We start from the raw sequence: 12500 nt of genomic DNA on the forward strand, positions 1-12500 counted from the left end.
GAAAGTAACAGTTTGTCACCAAACTGTTGCACTAGAAGTTATAAATCAGAAAGACTACATGCACTGTCGCCTAAGTGACGTCACTTTGTCTACCGGCAACGCTGAAGACCGGCGACATGCCACGAGCTTCCACGAGCTATGTAGTTTTTATGCGAAACTAACGCCTACGCTTCAGTTTGATGACAAATTGGGACTTTCTTGACATGCTTATGTTTTAAATTTTAAACAAAAGTTGCGTTGGCACGCTGTGGCACAATTCAAACAGGATAAAAAAAGTCACCTTATTCTCCGTCCACCGTCATTCATATTTTTCACAGCGCTGGTACAGGGAGAAAGCAGGAAGTGACGTTTCACTTTGGCTCTCTGTAGTGGGCTACTTGAGTCCAGGACTCTGACACGAGTTGTCATATGAACACAGCATCAAAGGATGAGCTTTGCAGTCATCCAGGTGCCATGCAGGATGTGCCATGCAGTCATCCAGGTGCCATGCAGTCATCCAGGTGCCATGCAGGATGTGCCATGCAGTCATCCAGGTGCCATGCAGTCATCCAGGTGACATGCAGTCATCCAGGATGTGCCATGCAGGATGTGCCATGCAGTCATCCAGGATGTGCCATGCAGGAATAAAATAAAATTAACAGTTGAATTCGGACACTATAAAAAAAATGGCGACACACTAAATAGTCCACTATTTATGTCATACGGAACGATTCCGGACAGGGCTCATGTGACTGAAATGTTGTGTTTGTCTTCGTGGATGAATTATGGTCATTATGTGCCAATGAGTGTTATCAACCTTGTTAAGTCAAGTCGAGTTTATTTGTATAGCCCTAATTCACAAGCATGTCTCAGAGGGCTTCACAGAAAATATGTCTAGCTAAATCTTGTTGTTCTCTTGAAACATGTTATGGTGATTTCAATACATGAGTGTCGATGACAAAACAGGCATTATCTATAGATTTTCAAAAGTATCAAAATAAACAATATTGTGTATTGCAGATACATTTTCTGTTTGGAATTTGAGATTTTAGTAAAAGAATAATAATAATCATAACGTCTACTTGCCGACAAGCATGCCAGTGTGTTGTGATGGTGTGGACATAGAGAGCACGGCTAGCTGATGCACAGCAAAGGACCTTGACATTTTGGATCTTGCCTGTTATTTGTCTTCAGCAGGCACCTGTCAGATAGTGAGATAAAGATGTCCTGTAGTGACTCTAACCAGGCACCTGTCAGATAGAGGAATAGAAACGTCCCTTATTGACTGTCTCTAGGCCTTTCCCCTACATGGTTAGCATGCTATATGACCCAGTGCCTGATGGTGAAGACACATAGCTGACTCAAATTCAAAATGTCAAGGTAGCCCTTTGGCTTTGTGTGTCCTAGCTTTAAAAGCAAGAACATTTTGTGTTCAGACAAAATGTCTCCGTCACACACACACACACACACACACACACACACACACACACACACACACACACACACACACACACACACACACACACACACAGACACACACACACACACACACATCAGACTCAGCCATTTATTTTTGACATGACTGAATCAGATGAGTGGGTTTCAACGCCACAGCTGATTCCTTTATTCTTGTTTCAATCTGATCGCACAGGAAAAAAACATGCCTGCACGACTTAACACCAAATTACATTTTTGTAGCACGTCAAGTGTTAAAATGATGTGTTCCCTGCACAAATGGTTATGTGAAGGAGAGGAGACACAACTATAAACAGAAATCGTTTTTGTGTTTTGTGTGTTTTTGTATTTTAATTACTGCGTTATTGTCTTGGACCCCAGGAAGACTAGCTGTCGTCTAAGCAGCAGCTAATGGGGGATCCTTTGAATAAACAAGCAAACAAAGACAAAGACACATATGAGAGCCCCAGGGATGACGTATTTTTGTAGTCGGAACGCGGAAGTCCCGGACTTCTGGGTTCTTCACTGTTTCTGCCTATGGGATTTTTGAATGGGTTTTTGGCGCGATGCTTCAAATAAGGTCTCTGGGCAACGCAAGCTTAATCAAATGCAAACCAGGGATATCTTCACACATGAGGACCACTTTCATGGGTTTTGAAGCGTAAATGCGAGCCCTAGAAGTAAAAAGCTTGTGCTAAGCTAATCCAGAACTACACAGTGTCGCATAGGCTTCCCCGTCACGTCACCACTCAACCTGGAGTGTTGTTGATGTGTGCGCTGCTGTGCACTGATTACCCCGGGCTGAACCAGGTGTCATAACCCGGCTCTATGGGTTATGGCAAAAGAAGGGAACAGGACGCAAAGTGCCAAAAATATAAAGTATTTATTATAAATGTAAATAAATAAAGGTAAGTATGAAGTGTGTTGATCTGTAGCATCAGTAGTGTCAGTGTGGATGCGTGTGGATAGTGTAGTGTAGGGTGTTTGTCAAGTAAGTAAATCAAGAACAAAACCAATATGCAGGTAGCTGGCAGGAGGGAGAAAGACAGACTGAGAACCAGGAGCTTTTAGAGGGTATGGAGCACCGGGCCCAGGTGCCCCAGATCTGGTAATCAGCTGCTCCTCCATGATCAGCCAATTAGCTCTCCAGTCATCTCCTCTGGCAAAGACAGACAATATGAGAGACCAGCACACAGACAGACAGATAGACAGGCAGGGCCGTCACACAGGTGAGGGAAAGAGAATTTCCGTGTTGTCCTTTGAAGTGATGACATTATTGACGTATAATATCCCCGTCGACTCAACAGCGTAGTCTCATTTAGCGTTTGCTAGCTAGCTGCCCTTTTAACGGCATGTAAAAGCTTAAACACTCAGAAAAGTGGTCCTCATGTGTGAAGATTATCCTGCTAAACACTGGTTCGCGTTTGATTAAGCTTGCGTTGCCCAGAGACAGTATTTGAAGCATCGCGCGAAAAACCCATTCAAAAATCCCATAGGCGAAAAACAGTGAAGAACCTGGAAGTGTTAGGATCAGGCCCGGCTCCAGACCCAAATTACAGAGGGGGCCTGCCCCTAGCTTGGGGGGGCCAAGCTACCCAAGGGGGGTCCGGGGGGATTCTCCTCCAGAAGAAGATTTTGTACATTTAAAAGTAAAATTCGTCAACCTGGTGCATTTGAGAGCAAAATGAAGAGGCTAAATCTAAGAAGAACTACACACATCTCTAATGTGTTGTGACTTTACAAATAATTAGGCCTAAACAATTAATATAAAATGTATTTAGACATTGTGCACAAATTGCATTCATTGTGACAAATTTACAATAGTTAATATCCAGCCAGAATCATTGCAAATGGATGTTCAAAGAAACAGTTGGCAATAGCATTCAGTTAATCAATGCCTAATGACAGCCAGATTCCGTTTTAACTTTAAAACAGAAAAACGTTTTTAGCAACAAAAAAAAATGAATGGGGGGGCCAGTTTGGGGAATGGGGGGGCCCGGCCCGGCCAGGCCCCCCCCCTTCCCCCAACGCCGGGCCTGGTTAGCATCGATGTTTTCCGGACTCATTCCTGGGGCTCTCTATTGAAATAGCTCAGTGGAGCCCGTGACCATGTGACCATGTGACCATGACCATGTGACCATGTGACCGTGACCAAACGACCAAACCACTTTATTTTGGAGCTGAAACATTTGGCCCGTTTACTTCAATACTCTGGGAGAAGGCTGAGATGCAATTAGGGCTAACTTGCTGTGCGCTTGATGCTAATGTACAAAGTTCAATGGAGACAGGAGACACTTTCAACTTATGTACAACGCTCACTGTCAATTTGCGAAGGTGAATGTCAGCCTACTCAAGTTAATATTCTAAATGATATGAATTGACGATGTAATTCTCACTATGCTATTTGAAAACATTCTGTAAGCTTCAGGATTGATTTACATTTACATTTACATTTTTGCTGATGCTCTTTCCACAGCAACTTGCAATGAGTGCAATAGTAAAAGAAAAAGAAAAAAAGTTTAAATTCCCACATCACCAAAAAATGACAAGCAACCAAAAATAACGAGTGTAAATGTGTCAGGGCTCCTGGTGCTCTTACAATATATAAATGAGGCTACAGTATTAAGATAAGAAACAGTCAGAGCTGAGGAGAGAAGCAGAGATATGTTTTTGTAAGGGCACATTGACAGATAGGACTGTCATTGAAATTAGTCTTATGAATTCCTGATGCCACTTTAGTGTCAGGAGTGACCCATGCTCCACAAGGTTCAGAACCACTTTAGTGTCAGGAGTGACCCATGCTCCACAAGGTTCAGACCCACTTTAGTGTCAGGAGTGACCCATGCTCCACAAGGTTCAGAACCACTTTAGTGTCAGGAGTGACCCATGCTCCACAAGGTTCAGACCCACTTTAGTGTCGGGACGACCCATGCTCCACAAGGTTCAGAACCACTTTAGTGTCAGGAGTGACCCATGCTCCACAAGGTTCAGACCCACTTTAGTGTCAGGAGCGACCCATGCTCCACAAGGTTCAGAACCACTTTAGTGTCAGGAGCGACCCATGCTCCACAAGGTTCAGAACCACTATAGTGTCAGGAGAGACCCATGCTCCACAAGGTTCAGACCCACTTTAGTGTCAGGAGCGACCCATGCTCCACAAGGTTCAGAGCCTTCAAAAGAAGAGGAAAATGTATAGCATAAATGATCCAGGTCCAGGCACTCAAGGAGGTTTTGAATATAAAAAGCCTTTATTTGGATGGGCTAACAATTAAAATACACCAACGCGTATCGGCTTCCGTCTTCTTCAGGGTGTAATGATAAAATGAAACAAACAGGGTAATTCACCACAGGTGTGCCAGGTGAGATTGTATGCACCATTTTTGGGGGCCTCTACGGGCATCACCCCATTTGGTTGTAGGACAACCACAAAAACATTAATTGAATGACAACACTAAAGGCAAGAGGAATACAAATTAAAATAGTGAAACAGACAGAACCACTTTAGTGTCAGGAGCGACCCATGCTCCACAAGGTTCAGACCCACTTTAGTGTCAGGAGCGACCCATGCTCCACAAGGTTCAGAACCACTATAGTGTCAGGAGAGACCCATGCTCCACAAGGTTCAGAACCACTTTAGTGTCAGGATGACCCATGCTCCACAAGGTTCAGAACCACTTTAGTGTCAGGAGTGACCCATGCTCCACAAGGTTCAGAACCACTTTAGTGTCAGGAGAGACCCATGCTCCACAAGGTTCAGAACCACTTTAGTGTCAGGAGTGACCCATGCTCCACAAGGTTCAGAACCACTTTAGTGTCAGGAGCGACCCATGCTCCACAAGGTTCAGAACCACTATAGTGTCAGGAGAGACCCATGCTCCACAAGGTTCAGAACCACTTTAGTGTCAGGACGACCCATGCTCCACAAGGTTCAGAACCACTTTAGTGTCAGGAGTGACCCATGCTCCACAAGGTTCAGACCCACTTTAGTGTCAGGAGCGACCCATGCTCCACAAGGTTCAGAACCACTTTAGTGTCAGGAGCGACCCATGCTCCACAAGGTTCAGAACCACTATAGTGTCAGGAGAGACCCATGCTCCACAAGGTTCAGACCCACTTTAGTGTCAGGAGCGACCCATGCTCCACAAGTTTCAGAGCCTTCAAAAGAAGAGGAAAATGTATAGCATAAATGATCCAGGTCCAGGCACTCAAGGAGGTTTTGAATATAAAAAGCCTTTATTTGGATGGGCTAACAATTAAAATACACCAACGCGTATCGGCTTCCGTCTTCTTCAGGGTGTAATGATAAAATGAAACAAACAGGGTAATTCACCACAGGTGTGCCAGGTGAGATTGTATGCAACATTTTTGGGGGCCTCTACGGGCATCACCCCATTTGGTTGTAGGACAACCACAAAAATATTAATTGAATGACAACACTAAAGGCAAGAGGAATACAAATTAAAATAGTGAAACAGACAGAACCACTTTAGTGTCAGGAGGGACCCATGCTCCACAAGGTTCAGAAACACTTTAGTGTCAGGAGTGACCCATGCTCCACAAGGTTCAGAAACACTTTAGTGTCAGGAGTGACCCATGCTCCACAAGGTTCAGAAACACTTTAGTGTCAGGAGTGACCCATGCTCCACAAGGTTCAGAAACACTTTAGTGTCAGGAGTGACCCATGCTCCACAAGGTTCAGAAACACTTTAGTGTCAGGAGTGACCCATGCTCCACAAGGTTCAGAAACACTTTAGTGTCAGGAGTGACCCATGCTCCACAAGGTTCAGAAACACTTTAGTGTCAGGAGTGACCCATGCTCCACAAGGTTCAGAAACACTTTAGTGTCAGGAGTGACCCATGCTCCACAAGGTTCAGAAACACTTTAGTGTCAGGAGTGACCCATGCTCCACAAGGTTCAGAAACACTTTAGTGTCAGGAGTGACCCATGCTCCACAAGGTTCAGAAACACTTCAGTGGATTTCCATCATGTTTTGCTGTTTTACTTCCGGCGAGGTCAAGGAAAAGGTATGAAAAGGAGTTAGGACGAGTGACTATTCGCATGGAGCCCAGAACGACTACAGCCGTTTCTCAATAAGGGTTCTTGTGTGTTCTTGTGTCCCTGTGAAACGTCATCAGTCGCAGCCCAAGTACTGTTCCAATGCAAAGTTCACATTTCGCCAAGAACGCTTAAAATTCCCGGATGTGTTCTCGACACACCCACTTTACCGAGGACGCTCTGGTTGGTGACTTGTGTCAACTTGGCAAGGCACGTATCCCAGCATTCATTTAGGGCATAAGCGGAGGCAGAACGCAGCAAAGAAGACGCCATAAGCTCCGGGAAGTTTTTTATAATTAAAAGTTTTATTTACCGGTAATCACTAAATTAATTCCTGATGACTTTTACTACAAGCAGGGTAGTAGGTTTCAATAAGTGCCACTTTACGAACGTGTATCGTGAAAAATGGCAAAAAAGCGCAATTGGCTGCAACTACATCAGCTGAGCTTTTTATTTGTGTAGTACTGCATGCGGCCTCTGCGCTGGTATTGCGCAATACCCTCAAGAACGCATCGTCTCAAACTGCCAACATGCTATGTGTGCTTGTGACCTAGCAAGTTCATTCTTCCAAAAACGGCTAGCAAGAACGTTGTTCCCAAGAACACAAGAACAAGAACGCATTCTTGGTATTTAGAAACGGCCTAGTACTCTCAGTATCACCACATGGCCATCTTGGTAGGAAAATAACAGGTGTTTGTAATCATTACAATCAAGTGACACAAACAGCCAATCAGAAGTGTGTATTGTAGCACCATGTGACACAAACAGCCAATGAGAAGTGTGTATTGTATTTATCGGCTGTAAAGGGAAGATTGACAATCTGCAGAAAAAGTGGTAGTAATTTGCTGCCACCTAGTGGTTAATTCAGATGTATTGCAAGCAGACCAGTGAACAGCTGTTTTTATTATTGAGGACAAAATCGGTCATAGAGATGAATAATATATATATATATATATATATATATATATATATATATATATACGGTATATATATATATTTTTAGGGGGCTCATAGGGAATGCATTAATTTTATTCAACATTCATGTTTTTCGTTGTTCAATTAAATAACCCATTAAAGTTCTACTCAATAAAAGTAAAAAGGTAAAACACATTTTTGCATGATAATAATGCATGCCACATGCACACAAAAATGTCAAAATTCCCGAGCTTAACTTCCCATGGAAAATATATATAGATTCCCTAACCCGAAATGTAATGGGACCCTCCCCATCCCTCCCAGTTTGATAGACAGGTATATGCTAACATGTTTATAATTCTTCTGACTTTTCTCTTCTTTTTTTCTCCTTCTCTCCTTCCTTGTGGAAGATCTTTCCATCCGGCTGCTTCACCCATCTCAGCTTGATGTCTCCACTCAGGCCTTGGTCCTTCAGTCTCTGATTCATCTAAAAATAAAAAAATATTCTTCATTATTGTCTTGCTGTTTGTAATGCTTTTGAATTCTGTATCAAATATACTTTGCCATTATAGCCCTATATATATATATATATATATATATATATATATATAACAATATAGAATATTGTTAGTATTCACATTTAGCAATGACTTGTCAAGTGTCGCTTGAGTGTGAAGTTTTCCAGACATGAACTGGAAGTTTCCAGACATGAAGCAGTGGTCCCCAACCTAACTTGTGACCCTAAGTAGGGTTTCCTGGAATTCAAATAGGGTCACCTGAATATATGGCGACCCTATAATATATATATATATATATATAGAGTGAGGAGATCCAGCGCACACCAGGTTGTTAGAATAGACTTCTTTTATTTAAGTTGCATAGATATGGCGAACAACGCGTTTCGCTGTTGCTTCATCAGGTTCGCTTGAAGCAACAGCGAAACGTGTTGTTCGCCATATCTACATTATGCAACTTAAATAAAAGAAGTCTATTCTAACAACCTGGTGTGCACTGGATCTCCTCACTATTGCTATTCCTGCTGTTCCTGCTCCAGCTGCACCGGGGACTAGCAGCACAGCTGTGCACATCAGGGCACTACTTTCTGTTCTTCTATATATATATACAGTATATATATATATATATATATATATATATATATATATATATATATATATATATATATATATATTCAGGTGACCCTATTTGAATTCCAGGCAACCCTACTTAGGGTCACAAGTTAGGTTGGGGACCACTGCTTCATGTCTGGAAACTTCCAGTTCATGTCTGGAAACTTCACACTCAAGCTACACTTGACAAGTCATTGCTAAATATGAATACTAACAATAACAACAAAAACAACAACAAAACAACAACAACCATAATAATAATAATAACAATAATAATGATAATAATAACAACAACAAGAATAATTATAATAATAACAACAACAATAATGATAATAATAATAATAATTCTGCATCATGCTCATCATTACCTGCTGTAAGATGGCTTGGTCCTCCAGGTCCACTGAGGAGTCTGTCTTAGTGAGCTTCACCCGCACCACCTGCTTTGTCACAGGAACTTTATGGATAGGTATTTATGTTAATAATAGACTCCATCCATGAAAGAGTACACATTTAACCCAGAAGGTTTTTGTGAATATTGATTGTCTGACTTTCTAAAATACTTAATTGGATCAGAACTCACCACTGTAGCAGGCAAAGTAGATGCTCTCACTACAAGGATACGTCTCCCATGTACCAAAACCTGCAGCCACACAAGATTCCACTCTTAAGGTTGGTTCACCAGTAGTTGGTGAATGACAGGGCGCTCCCATCTGACCACTTCAATGAGTCTCTGAAGAGGCCGATCCAGACAGCACTGTATCCAGGTAGCATCTTCTTGATCTGGTTGTTCTCAGCTTGGTTCCTCACACTGGCCAGGTCTGTGTAATGTTCCCTGCAGTAACGCTGAGCATCGGTCCAGGTCTTTCTTTCATTCACAAAGATGAATCCGGAAGAGTCGTTGGCTTCAGTGGTGTCTGAAAATATTAATTAGCAGAAGTCATGAAGCTAATAAGGATAAGGATAAGAAAGGAATGGGGCTATACGGCTGATTCTGATTCCTGCACTTCAGTGGGAATTCTCATTTAAATATGCATTTTCTTACTCATTCCAAACAAACAGCTATTATCTTGAGGAAAAAAGACTCACAAATATGTAAAAATAAATCTTTCCCTTTAATTAGGTACCAAATACATTGCAAGGCCATTCAAGGCATCTCCTTAGTTCAGTAGCATTCACACTATGACAATATGACAACATAACAGTTCCATTCTAACTCTAATATATATATATATATATATATATATATATATATATATATATATATACAGATAGGTTTTTATGATTTTCCATTGACAACAAACCCCGAACCTAGCATAATTATTATTTCACCATCACCTGATTGAAATAAACGTCAAATCTAGTCAAATAGCGGACAGAAATATAGTTTCAAATAAATTGTGACTTACCCTTTTGAGTAAAAGTGTCACTCAGTCGTTCTGTCTTGTCCCTCCTACTCACAGTCCCTCACAGCACTGACTTGGCAGTACGGATGGATCAGTGTAAGACAGAGAAAACGATTGATAACAGACTTAGAAAATAGATCACCAGATTCTTCCCCTCCACTTGCCTCTCTGGGCTTCCGTACTTACCTTGCTTGTGTAAAAGGGATAAATGTCTCTCAGTCTTTCTGTCTGTGCGTCTTCACTCGCAGTCCCACAACACTGTCTTGGCAGTATGGCTGGGTCAGTGTTAAGTGTAGTGAGCACAGGTCTGATCAGTCCCACAACACTGACTTGGCAGTATGGCTGGGTCAGTGTTAAGTGTAGTGAGCGCAGGTCTGATCAGTGCAGTCCAGGTTTCTCATACTTTTATACCACATAGAGACGTGACATCACATCCTGTCTACTGCCAAACCTCTCTCACCCCTCTGTCTCCTCTTTCTTCCTTACGTAAGTGACAGATTTGAATATGAAGATGATCATCACAGCTGAAACAATGCAGCTCTCTTTCTTATGAATATCATGAAGATGGCGTTGCACATTTTGGAGAAGCGTCTCTGCTGTTATTGCTATTGTGCTAACGAAAGCACTACAACTACATGATTTAAATGACTAATCATTTAAATGATAGGCTGATATTGTGGAGTGCCAGGCCGGCCAGAAAGGAGACATCTGACCACTTAGTTCACACAGAATAGTTTATTTTATCATTGTTTCAAGTTCATTCTTTGTTGCTATTTCTGTACACAAGATATTATGTAACTTTAAAAGTGGTATTTGTTTATTATGCCAGTTTGGCGAAATGATGACGTAATGAATGGTGCCCAATTCCCTATATGATTTTAACGCATACCCCTGGTGGCTCTGTTCTGAAGGGCAAGGGGGAAAGAGAGGGGCACTTGAAAATGAGGGGTAGGGCTAAACATTTGAAACAGCCCCCCACGAGAGTGGCTGCTCTTTGATTGGTACCTTTATTTAAATGATAGCCATGCGTGATTTAGAAAAATCCTCCTCTTACGTCTCTCCTCCACGATGCAAACCACATGCAAATTCACCGTCTCAGACCTTTGCAAACTTGCAAAGTAGATGCTGTGTTTCACGCTTGATTGCAGGTCACTGCAGGTCACTGCTTGGACGAACAAAACCAATCTTGGACATGCTGTCACTGCAGAGAGTCATTACATCCATTAGTAGGCTACTATTCGAAGAAATAAACAGATGAAAATTATTTTGTATATATCTACACAATATATAACCGTTAACAAAATGAACTCAAAATGTGTGAAACTTCTACCAAAACTATATGAACTGAAATCATATGATGGATCATCATTCAGGTCTCTTCTCCACCATGCTATGGTCATGGTCAGTCAGCACCCATGTCCTCCAAAAGGATGTGTCCTTTTCAATACAGCCATGTCGTATTCCTTTTTTACATCAAAAGTCCCACTAGTACACGTTTTTTTTGTTACCCAGGAAAGCTTTGTATATGGCACTCTCTCAACCCCGTATGTTTCAGCACGTCTGCAGGCTCTCTGTTCCCCCTCCCTCCTCTTCTCAGACAGCTGCACAGGGCCAGCGTCAGGTCAGCCAAAACAAAATGGAAACTTCCGGTTAAAACGTTCAAAAGGATGAAGTGACTGAGGGGGCAGGTAAAAATGGTGAGCGGGCTATTTGAAAATGGCCATATGCCAAAACAAAATTCCTTCGCCAAAAAATTGCCTACATTCTGAGCGTTATTGCCCCCCTTTCTGACAAGGTAGCATGATATTGCTGGCATCAATGGATTCCTCAGGTTTTCTAGTTTCATATGAGCCCATATGATCTTCACTCTAGCTTAAAACATGTGCCTGCTACAGACAGAAATGTTGCGCCACGAGAAGTAGAAGAGGAGCTCAATTGGAGGGCAGAAAATACAACTGAGGGGGCAAAGATGTGTATTTTGTCACTCCGGTTGCACAAGTACACTGTTTTCTTTTCTTAAGCCAGGAGGCTCCGCAGGACATCAAATGAGGAGTCTTAAGCTTCTGGCATACTCTTCGCGCCCAGCCAAGCGCATAGGGCGCGCGGCGATTATGACGTCATCGCACGGGGCATGTCGGGGGGCGAGGCCTGAGCGCAGCGCAGCGCGGCGCGTCCATGGAGATTTTTCTATCAGCGCGTCGGGTTTTGCTGCCTGTGCCTGTGAGATCTCCGTGGTAGGCTATCAGTGGATATCTGCTGTGATTGAGTCCTCACTGTCGTGAAGTCGCCTTTGAAGCATGACGTTCGATTATAACGAACTAGTTGTGTGGCTTAGCCTTCCCAAATGTTGAGGGTCGTTTTTTATAATTTAATACATAGAATTGGGAACGTTACATTCAATTTCATTCAGACTGCCTGGCAACCGCCGCCATTTTCCCCTGGCGCTTCCACAGGAGGAGGGGGGTGGGAGGAGCGAGCTGCCCACTGAGTATGTTCTGTTTTGGCCCGCGCAGAGTGCGCGCGCCCTCCTCGGAGCCCCGCCTCCAGCGCGTGCGCGAAGAGTAT

The sequence above is a fragment of the Poromitra crassiceps genome, assembly GCF_964638095.1.
Source record: "Poromitra crassiceps genome assembly, chromosome: 13".
Taxonomy (NCBI): domain Eukaryota; kingdom Metazoa; phylum Chordata; class Actinopteri; order Beryciformes; family Melamphaidae; genus Poromitra; species Poromitra crassiceps.